The 12,104-nt window shown below is 45.2% G+C and overlaps 1 protein-coding gene across 3 annotated transcripts in view; it reads right to left on the bottom strand.

Moving 5' to 3' along the window:
• Window positions 1-12,104, bottom strand: part of LOC110533553 — an 82,308-nt gene that overhangs the window by 44,752 nt on the left and 25,452 nt on the right. The window lies entirely within an intron of this gene.

The following is a 12,104-nucleotide window of genomic DNA, read 5'->3' on the forward strand; positions in this document are numbered from 1 at the left end:
CGAACCAGGAACACATAGACAACAGCCACACTTGAAGCATCATTACCCATCGCTCCACAAAAGCCGCGGCCCTTGCAGTGCAAGGGGAATAACTACTCCAAATCTAAAAGCGAGTGACGTTTGAAACAGTATTAGCGCACACCCAGCTAACTAGCTAGCCATTTCACATTGGTTACACCAGCCATTAGGCTGATAGGCTTGAAGTCATAAACAGCGCTGTGATTGCGATGAGTGAATGTTTGAATGAATGATTACGGGCCTGCTGCTGCTCAGTCAGACTGCTCTATCAAATCAGACTTAATTATAACATAATAACACACAGAAATACGAGCCTTTGGTCATTAATATGGTCGAATCCGGAAACTATCATTTCGAAAACAAAACGTTTATTATTTCAGTGAAATACTGAACCGTTCGGTATTTTATCTAACGGGTGGCATCCCTAAGTCTAAATATGCTTGTTACATTGCACAACCTTCAATGTATGTCATAATTCCGTAAAATTCTGGCAAATTAGTTTGCAATGAGCCAGGCAGCCCAAACTGTTGCATATACTCTGACTCTGCGTGCAATGAACGCGAGAGAAACGACACAATTTCACCTGGTTAATATTGCCTGCTAAACTGGATCAGTAGTTATAACTAGTGATTATGATTGATTGTTTTTTATAAGATAAGTTTAATGCTAGCTAGCAATTTACCTTGGCTTCTACTACATTCGCGTAACAGGCAGGCTACTCGTGGTGTGCAATGGTTAGAGCGTTGGACTAGTTAACTGTGCGGTTGCAAGATTGGAACCCCTGAGCTGACAAGGTGAAAATCTGTCGTTCTGCCCCTGAACAAGGCAGTTAACCCACAGTTCCTAGGCAGTCATTGAAAATAAGAATGTGTTCTTAACTGACTAGTTAAATAAAAGTTAAATAAAAGGTATTAAAATTATTATTTTTTTAAGTAAAAAAAAATAATAATCGGAAATCGGCGCCCCAAAATACAGATTTCCGATTGTTATGAAAACTTGAAATCGGCCCTAATTACTTGGTCATTCCGATTAATCGGTCGACCTCTAGTACATACCCCAACCAGAAGCCATGGATTACAGGCAACATTCACACTGAGCTAAAGGGCAGAGCTGCCGCTCTCAAGGTGCGGGACTCTAACCCGGAAGCTTACAAGAAATAAGGAACACTTATGTGAGAATAAGTGTTCCACTAGGGTAGCCTAGTGGTTAGAGCGTTGGACTAGTAACCGAAAGGTTGCAAGTTCATATCCCCGAGCTGACAAGGTACAAATCTGTTGTTCTGCCCCTGAACAGACAGTTAACCCATTGAAAATAAGAATTTGTTCTTAACTGACTTGCCTAGTAAAGGTAAAATAAAAAATGTGAGAATGCTATTCATTGACTACAGCTCAGCGTTCAACACCATAGTACCCTCAAAGCTCATCACTAAGCTAAGGATCCTGGGACTAAACACCTCCCTCTGCAACTGGATCCAGGACTTCCTGAAGGGCCGCCCCCAGGTGGTGAGGGTAGGTAGCAACACATCTGCCACGCTGATCCTCAACACTGTAGCCCCCCAGGGGTGCGTGCTCAGTCCTCCCTGTACTCCCTTTATGGGTGAACCCACGACTGCATGGCCAGGCACGACTCCAACACCATCATTAAGTTTGCAGACACAACAGTGGTAGGCCTGATCACAGACAACGACGAAACAGCCTATAGGAGGAGGTCAGAGACCTGGCTGGGTGCTGCCAGAATAACAACCTACAACGTAACCAAGACTAAGGAGATGATTGTGGACTACAGGAAAAGGAGGACCGAGTACGCCCCCATTCTGATCGACTGAGCTGTAGTGGAGCAGGTTGAGAGCTTCCTCTGTGTCCACATCAACAATAAACTAGAATGGTCCAAACACACCAAGACAATTGTGAAGAAGGCAAAGCCTAATCCCCCTCAGGAAACTGAAAAGATTTGGCATGGGTCCTCAGATCCTCAAAAGGTTCTACAGCTGCAACATCGAGAGCATGGTTGCATCACTGCCTGGTATGGCAATTGCTCGGCCTCCGACCGCAAGGCACTACAGAGGGTAGTGCATACGGCCCAGTACATCACTGGGGCTAAACTGCCTGCCATCCAGGACCTTTACACCAGGCAGTGTCAGAGGAAGGCCCTAAAAATTGTCAAAGATCCCAGCCACCCCAGTCATACACTGTTCTCTCTACTACCGCATGGTAAGCGGTACCGGGGTGCCAAGTCTAGGACAAAAAGGCTTCTCAACAGCTTTTACCCCCAAGCCATAAGACTCCTGAACAGGTAATCAAATGGCTACCCGGACTATTTGCATTGTATGCCCCCCCCCAACCCCTCTTTTACTCTGCTGCTACTCTCTGTTTATCACATATGCAGTCACTTTAACTATACATTCATACCTTTTTGCACTATTGGTTAGAGCCTGTAAGTAAGCATTTCACTGTAAGGTCTACCTACATCTGTTGTATTCGGCGCACGTGACAAATAAACTTTGATTTGATGTGTAAATATTTGTATGAACATATGATTCAACAACTGAGACATAAACTGAACAAGTTCCACAGACGTGACTAACAGAAATTGAATAATGTGTCCCTGAACAAAGGGGGAGGGGGGGTTAAAATCAAAAGTAACAGTCAATGCAGTTGGTGTGGTACTAAGTACTGCAGTGGATCTCCTCCTCATAGACTCCTCCAGATTTGCCAGTTCTTGCTGTGAGATGTTACCCCACTCTTCCATCAAGGCACCTCAAGTTCCCGGACATTTTTTGGGGGAATGGCCCTAGCCCTCACCCTCTGATCCAACAGGTCCCAGACGTGCTCAATGGGATTGAGATCTGGGCTCTTCGCTGGCCATGGCAGAACACATGGCAGAACACATTCATGTCTTTCAGGAAATCACGCACAGAACGAGCAGTATGGCTGGTGGTGTAACGCTCATTCCTTTGATGAAAAACGCGAATCTGACCATCACCCTTGGTGAGACAAAACCGCGACTCATCAGTGAAGAGCACTTTTTGCCAGTCCTGTCTGGTCCAGAGGCGGTGGGTTTGTGCTCATAGGTGATGTTGCTGCCGGTGATGTCTGGTGAGGACCTGCCTTACAACAGGCCTACAAGCCCTCAGTCCAGCATCTCTCAGCCTATTACGGACAGTCTGAGTCCTGATGGAGGGATTGTGCGTTCCTGGTGTAACTCGGGCAGTTGTTGTTGCCATCCTGTACCTGTTCCGCAGGTGTGATGTTCAGATGTACCGATCCTGTGCAGGTGTTATCACACGTGGTCTGCCACTGCGAGGACAATCAGCTGTCCGTTCTGTCTCCCTGTAGCGTTGTCTTATGCGTCTCACAGTACGGACATTGCAATTTATTGCCCTGGCCACATCTGCAGTCCTCATGCCTCCTTGCAGCATGCCTAAGACACGTTCACGCAGCTGAGCAGGGACCCTGGCATCTTTCTTTTGGTGTTTTTCAGAGTCAGTAGAAAGGCCTCTTTAGTGTCCTAAGTTTTCATTACTCTAACCTTAATTGCCTTCCGTCTGTAAGTTGTTTGTGTCTTAACGACGGTTCCACAGGTGCATGTTCATTAATGAAGACCTGTGAAGTTATTTGGATTTTTACGAATTATCTTTGAAAGACAGGGTCCTGGAAAAGGGCTGTTTCATTTTCTGCTGAGTTTAAATGTGACAAAAAATGTATTGGCTGGTCCGACGATTCCCAGTTCCTTTTGCGTCAAGACTTGGCGTATGCAGCATGAGTCCCTGGCCCCATTCTAACTGGTATCAACGGTACAGGCTGGTGGCGATGGGGTAATGATGTAGGGAATGTTTTCCTGGCACACATTAGGTCCCTTGATATCACTTGAGCAACGTTTCCATTCCCCAAAGAATGCAGGCTGTTCTGGAGACAAAGGGGGATCCGACCCGGTAATATATGGGTGTACCTAATAAACTAACGCAAAAATGTTGTGACAAAGCCATCAGTAAAGTTGAAACTTCTATTTATTATATGGTACATAGCAATTTAATTGAAAAAGTTATTTTTATGTGCACTACGTCATCACGCACAGCCTTATCCGCAACAAGTCAATTTGATGGAAACACATATTTGGTGGGAAAATGCACATATTGTTTCATGCAGATTTTTAAAACTATTCGCATGAAAATCTGTCACCAACTGGATGAAAACCTAGATAATCTGTCCCTCTCATATCTCATTCTATTTATAGCTCATTGTCATTGCATATGTGTGATGAGGAGAATCCACTGGTGTTTTATAACTACTGACCCAGACAGTGCTTGCAAATCCCTTATTTAATCAGTCATTACCTTGTTGCAATCAGATGCTTCCCTCCCCTCCAATCCCTCTGTTACATTTCCAGTCCTACATCCCTGCAGGAAAAAAACTCTACATCAGCCATGTCATTTATTTTGATTTAATTTGGTTACCCAGTGTCAGCCACAGCTGTCTGAGTGGCTACTCCATTGTCCTGTAGTTAATTGCTGTGCTATGAATATAATTGTTGCTTGGCCTACTTCTTCACCCAGTGTGTGAAAAGCAGCTTCCCCTTCAATGACAATCCCGCTGCTTTATCTCATCCCTCTCTCTCTTACTCACTCCTGTCCCCTACACATTTAACCAGGTAGGCTAGTTGAGAACCAGTTCTCATTTACAACTGCGACCCGGCCAAGATAAAGCAAAGCAGTGGGACACAAACAACAACACAGAGTAACACATGGAATAAACAAACATTCAGTCAATAATACAATAGAAAAAGTCTATATACAGTGTGTGCAAATGAGGAAGGATAAGGGAGGTGAGGCAATAAATAGGCCATAGTGGCAAAATATTTACAATATAGCAATTAAACACTGGAGTGATAGATATGCAGAGGATGAGTGTGCAAGTAGAGATACTGGGGTGCAAAGGAGCAAAATAAATCAAATACAGTGCCTTGCGAAAGTATTCGGCCCCCTTGAACTTTGCGACCTTTTGCCACATTTCAGGCTTCAAACATAAAGATATAAAACTGTATTTTTTTGTGAAGAATCAACAACAAGTGGGACACAATCATGAAGTGGAACGACATTTATTGGATATTTCAAACTTTTTTAACAAATCAAAAACTGAAAAATTGGGCGTGCAAAATTATTCAGCCCCTTTACTTTCAGTGCAGCAAACTCTCTCCAGAAGTTCAGTGAGGATCTCTGAATGATCCAATGTTGACCTAAATGACTAATGATGATAAATACAATCCACCTGTGTGTAATCAAGTCTCCGTATAAATGCACCTGCACTGTGATAGTCTCAGAGGTCCGTTAAAAGCGCAGAGAGCATCCTGAAGAACAAGGAACACACCAGGCAGGTCCGAGATACTGTTGTGAAGAGGTTTAAAGCTGGATTTGGATTAAAAAAGATTTCCCAAGCTTTAAACATCCCAAGGAGCACTGTGCAAGCGATAATATTGAAATGGAAGGAGTATCAGACCACTGCAAATCTACCAAGACCTGGCCGTCCCTCTAAACTTTCAGCTCATACAAGGAGAAGATTGATCAGAGATGCAGCCAAGAGGCCCATGATCACTCTGGATGAGAGAGTGGGTGGGAGACTCTGTCCATAGGACAACAATCAGTCGTATATTGCACAAATCTGGCCTTTATGGAAGAGTGGCAAGAAGAAAGCCATTTCTTAAAGATATCCATAAAAAGTCTTGTTTAAAGTTTGCCACAAGCCACCTGGGAGACACACCAAACATGTGGAAGAAGGTGCTCTGGTCAGATGAAACCAAAATTGAACTTTTTGGCAACAATGCAAAACGTTATGTTTGGCGTAAAAGCAACACAGCTGAACACACCATCCCCACTGTCAAACATGGTGGTGGCAGCATCAAATCAAATCAAATCAAATCAAATTTTATTTGTCACATACACATGGTTAGCAGATGTTAGTGCGAGTGTAGCGAAATGCTTGTGCTTCTAGTTCCGACAATGCAGTAATAACAAGTAATCTAACTAACAATTCCAAAACTACTGTCTTGTACACAGTGTAAGGGGATAAAGAATATGTACATAAGGATATATGAATGAGTGATGGTACAGAGCAGCATAGGCAAGATACAGTAGATGGTATCGAGTACAGTATGTACAAATGAGATGAGTATGTAAACAAAGTGGCATAGTATAGTATAAAGTGGCTAGTGATACATGTATTACATAAGGATACCGTCGATGATATAGAGTACAGTATATACGTATGCATATGAGATGAATAATGTAGGGTAAGTAACATTTATATAAGGTAGCATTGTTTAAAGTGGCTAGTGATATATTTACGTCCTTTCCCATCAATTCCCATTATTAAAGTGGCTGGAGTTGAGTCAGTGTCAGTGTTAGTGGTGGCTGTTTAACAGTCTGATGGCCTTGAGATAGAAGCTGTTTTTCAGTATCTCGGTCCCAGCTTTGATGCACCTGTACTGACCTCGCCTTCTGGATGATAGCGGGGTGAACAGGCAGTGGCTCGGGTGGTTGATGTCCTTGATGATCTTTATGGCCTTCCTGTGACATCGGGTGGTGTAGGTGTCCTGGAGGGCAGGTAGTTTGCCCCCGGTGATGCGTTGTGCAGACCTCACTACCCTCTGGAGAGCCTTACGGTTGAGGGCGGTGCAGTTGCCATACCAGGCGGTGATACAGCCCGCCAGGATGCTCTCGATTGTGCATCTGTAGAAGTTTGTGAGTGCTTTTGGTGACAAGCCGAATTTCTTCAGCCTCCTGAGGTTGAAGAGGCGCTGCTGCGCCTTCTTCACGATGCTGTCTGTGTGAGTGGACCAATTCAGTTTGTCTGTGATGTGTATGCCGAGGAACTTAAAACTTGCTACCCTCTCCACTACTGTTCCATCGATGTGGATAGGGGGGTGTTCCCTCTGCTGTTTCCTGAAGTCCACAATCATCTCCTTAGTTTTGTTGACGTTGAGTGTGAGGTTATTTTCCTGACACCACACTCCGAGGGCCCTCACCTCCTCCCTGTAGGCCGTCTCATCGTTGTTGGCAATCAAGCCTACCACTGTTGTGTCGTCCGCAAACTTGATGATTGAGTTGGAGGCGTGCGTGGCCACGCAGTCGTGGGTGAACAGGGAGTACAGGAGAGGGCTCAGAACGCACCCTTGTGGGGCCCCAGTGTTGAGGATCAGCGGGGAGGAGATGTTGTTGCCTACCCTCACCACCTGGGGGCGGCCCGTCAGGAAGTCCAGTACCCAGTTGCACAGGGCGGGGTCGAGGTATTCCTCTTGTCCAGATGGGTTAGGGCAGTGTGCAGTGTGAGTAGGTGCTGCTATGGTGACCAGTGAGCTGAGATAAGGCAAGGTTTTTACCTAGCAAAGACTTATAGATGACCTGGAGCCAGTGGGTCTGGCGACGAATATGAAGCGACGGCCAGCCAACGAGTGCATACAGGTTGCAGTGGTGGGTAGTATATGGGGCTTTGGTGACAAAACGGATGGCACTGTGATAGACTGCATCCAGTTTGGGTCTAGAGTGTCTCCACCTTTGAAGAGGGGGATGATCGCGGCAGCTTTCCAATCTTTGGGGATCGCAGACGATATGAAAGAGAGGTTGAACAGGCTAGTAATAAGGGTTGCAACAATTTCGGCGGATAATTTTAGAAAGAGAGGTTCCAGATTGTCTAGCCCGGCTGATTTGTAGGGGTCCAGATTTTGAAAGTCTTTCAGAACATCAGCTATCTGGATTAGGCTGGAGGAGAAATTGGGAGGCTTGGGCAAGTTGCTGTGGGGGATAGCCAGGTGAAAAGCATGGCCAGCCATAGAAAAATGCTTATCAAAATTCTCAATTATCGTGGATTTATCTGTGGTGACAGTGGGCAGCTGGGAGGAGGTGCTCTTATTCTCCATGGACTTTACAGTGTCCCAGAACTTTTTGAGTTTGTGCTACAGGATGCAAATTTCTGTTTGAAAAAGCTAGCCTTTGCTTTCCTAACTGCCTGTGTATATTGGTTCCTAACTTCCCTGAAAAGTTGCATATTGTGGGGGCTATTTGATGCTAATGCAGTACGCCACAGGGTGTTTTTGTGCTGGTCAAGGGCAGTCAAGTCTGGGGTGAACCAAGGGCTATATCTGTTTCTGGTTCTACATTTTTTGAATGGGGCATGCTTATTTAAGATGGTGAGGAAAGCACTTTTAAAGAATAACCAGGCATCCTCTACTGACGGAATGAGGTCAATATCCTTACAGGATACCCGGGCCAGGTCGATTAGGAAGGCCTGCTCGCTGAAGTGTTTTAGGGAGCGTTTGACAGTGATGAGGGGTGGTCGTTTGACCGTAGACCCATTACGGACGCAGGCAATAAGGCAGTGATCGCTGAGATCCTGGTTGAAGACAGCAGAGGTGTATTTGGAGGGCAGGTTGGTTAGGATGAAATCTATGAGGTTGCCTGTGTTTACGGATTTGGGGTTGTACCTGGTAGGTTCATTAATAATTTGTGTGAGATTGAGGGCATCAAGCTTAGACTATAGGATGGCCGGGGTGTTAAGCAGGTCCCAGTTAATTAGACTATAGGATGGCCGGGGTGTTAAGCAGGTCCCAGTTAAGGGCACCTAACAGCACGAGCTCTGAAGATAGATGGGGGGCAATCAATTCACATATGGTCCATGGCACAGCTGGGGGCAGAAGGTGGTCTATAGCAAGCGGCAACGGTGAGAGACTTGTTTCTGGAAAGGTGGATTTTTAAAAGTAGAAGCTCAAATTGTTTGGGCACAGACCTGGATAGTAAGACAGAACTCTGCAGGCAATCTCTGCAGTAGATTGCAACTCCGCCCCCTTGGCAGTTCTATCTTGTTGGAAAATGTTATAGTTAGGGATCGAAATTTCAGGGTTTTTGGTAGTCTTCCAAAGCCATGATTAAGACACGGCTAGGACATCCGGGATGGCAGAGTTGAGGCGGCGGGTAGCCTAGTGGTTAGAGCGTTGGACTAGTAACCGAAAGGTTGCAAGATCAAATCCCCGAGCTGACTAGGTAAAAGTCTTTCTGCCCCTAGGCTGTCCTTGAAAATAAGAATTTGTTCTTAACTGACTTGCCTAGTTAAATAAAGGTTAAAAAAGGGTTGTGCTAATGCAGTGAGTAAAACGAACTTAGGGCTTCTAATATTAACATGCATGAAACCAAGGCTTTTACAGTTACAGAAGTCAACAAATGAGAGCGCCTGGGGAATGGGAGTGGAGCTAGGTACTGCAGGGCCTGGATTAACCTCTACATCACCAGAGGAACAGAGGAGGAGTAGGATAAGGGTACGGCTAAAGGCTATAAGAACTGGTCATCTAGTACGTTCGGAACAGAGAGTAAAAGGAGCAGGTTTCTGGGCACGGTAGAATAGATTCAAGGCAGGATGTGAATACTGTGGAGGTAAACCTATGCATTGAGTGACAATGAGAGAGATATTGTCTCTAGAAACATAATTTAAACCAGGTGAGGTCACCGCATGTGTGGGAGGTAGAACTAAAGGGTGTATTGAGCAGGGCTAGAGGCTCTACAGTGAAATGATGCCACAATCACTAACCAAAACAGCAATGGACAAGGCATATTGACATTAGGGAGAGGCATGCATAGTCGAGTGATCATAGGGTCCACTGAGTAGCTCGGCAGGCTGGAGACACGGCGATTCAGACAGCTAGCGGGCCGGGGCAAGCAAGCTAGCAGAAGGGCCTTAGAGGGACGTCGCGACGGAAGAAGTCTGTTGTAGCCCCCTCATGTTGTTATGTCGGCAGACCAGTCGTGAAGGATCAGCAGGGCTCCGTGTGGTAAAAGGACCCAGGCCAATTGGCAAAATCGGCATAGTGGCCAAAGAATTTGTCCAATGGGCCTCTTCAGCTAACAGTCCAATATGCTCTAGACAGGTAGCAGGCTAGCAGATTGGCATTCAGGGAACGTTGCAACGAAGGACCCAGTTGAAAACCCCCCTCGGGCAGATTACGTCGGTAGTCCAGTCGTGATGGATCGGCGGGGCTCCATGTCGGCAGTAAAAGGGGCCAGGCCAATTGGCAAAATAGGTATTGTAACCCAAGGAGTGACTGATGGACCTCTTCGGCTAGCTGGGAGATGGGCCTAGCAAAAGCTAGCTCCAGGCAAATTGGTTTTTGCTTCGGGACAGAGACGTTAGCCAGGAGTGGCAACTCGGACAGCGGCTAGCTAGCTGCGATGATCCAGGTGAGAAGGTTCAGAGCTTGCGGTAGGAATCCGGAGATATGGAGAAAAATAAGTCAGATTTGCTCTGGTTCGAATCGCGCTGTGCAGACTGCCAAGAGTTGTCCGGGCTAAAGGTTAGCTGATGACCGCTAGCAGTGGCTGGCTGACTACTAGCTAGTAGCTAGTTAGCTGGCTAGCTTCTGTTGGGGGTTCCGGTTCAAAAGTAAAGAAAATAGCAGATCCATACCACATTGGGTGAGGCGGATTGCAAGAGACTATGATGAAGTTGAGGTAAATAAAAATATAACAAATATTTTTTTAAATATATGCGAAGAAAAATGATATAAAAATTATATAAAAAGATACACACGACAAGACGAGGACGAAGTCTGACTGCTACGCCATCTTGGAACAAAAAATCAAAGTCAGCTGTCTGACAACTGACCTTGAGAAATAAATTAATCTCTGAAATGAATGGTATTATTTTTATATTTTGCTTCTATTCACACATGCCTATCTCCATTACTCATGCTCACATAACTCCAGACAGAATTCAATTCAGTCAAAGTGTTGCAGTTAACTTGGCTGATGTTCTGATACAGATGTCCTTCTGTCAAGGCCTTGTTGAGTCATGTGGGTGATTTTAGTTCACTCCTAACCATTGGTAACATGAGCCTCAGTTTATCAGCTGCACATGCAGAAACTATAACTGTTGGGGAAGATAGTTAGCAGTGAATGTATTTACTGCACATCAACAGAGTTGCAAAGGAAACTGATAGTTTGTTGATGGGTCTCAGCCAGGCAGCAAAATATCCTCACTCCACTTGTTTATTAGTTTGCATTTCAAATGTCTGTTTTCTCATCATGACTCTCACATTCCTCTGTGATTTTCCCTCATTCTCCCCCAGGTCCCCGTGCACACTGCTTCTGTTCTTCTCTCCACTTCCCACTCTCCCTCCCTTCTGCTGAGGTCATGGTGTCTTTTGGCCTATTCCTCCCTCTCAGAGTCTGACTATTGCTTTCCTCTCTTGTTCCATAACGGGGGCAGAACAGAACAGAACTGCCTGTGGACCGCAGGGCCTCTTTGTATCACTCTTTCATTTCACATCATCTGCTGAGGATACACTATCTCAGACCATCCATCTGCCTTGCTGTCCATCCATATTGAAATCAACAGGCTTATGCATTTCAATGGGCACCTCTTGCCTGGATTTGCTTAGTTCAGTTCACATACTGTGTGGAAAGTATAATAGTGCAGTGGTTGATGGTATAGTTCACCTGGTTCACCAACTACTTCTCAGATAAGGTCAGCACAGGTGCATCAAAGCGGGGACAGAGAGATTGAAAAACAGCTTCTATCTCAAGGCCATCAGACTGTTAAACAGCCATCACTAACATTGCTGCCAACATACTGACTCATCTCTAGCCCCTTTAATAATGAAAAATGTGTGTAATAAATGTATCACTAGCCACTTTAACTTCTTGGTGACAGTGGGGCAATATTGAGTAGCTTGGATGAATAAGGTTCCCAGAGTAAACTACCTGAGACATAAACCAACCAGGAAGAGGGAAATCTGAGGTTTGTAGTTTCATTTAAGTGATTGCCTATCCAATATGCTGTGTCTATGGGGCCAGATTGCACTTCCCAAGGCTTCCAGCAGACGTCAACAGTCTTTAGAAAATTGTTTGAGGCTTCTATTGTGGAAGGGTGTCGAATAAGAGCTGTTTCAACAAGTGGACTAGGCTGAGGCCAATCAGTTGTTTACTGCGCGGTCACGCGAGCGTGCCGTTCCTTCCTTTTTCCTCTGTAATGAATACGCTATTGTCCGGTTGGAATATTATTGAAGATGTATTATAAAAAAGACGCTAAGGATTGATTGTAAACATCATT

This window comes from Oncorhynchus mykiss, chromosome 10 (genome assembly GCF_013265735.2).
Source record: "Oncorhynchus mykiss isolate Arlee chromosome 10, USDA_OmykA_1.1, whole genome shotgun sequence".
Classification (NCBI taxonomy): Eukaryota; Metazoa; Chordata; class Actinopteri; order Salmoniformes; family Salmonidae; genus Oncorhynchus; species Oncorhynchus mykiss.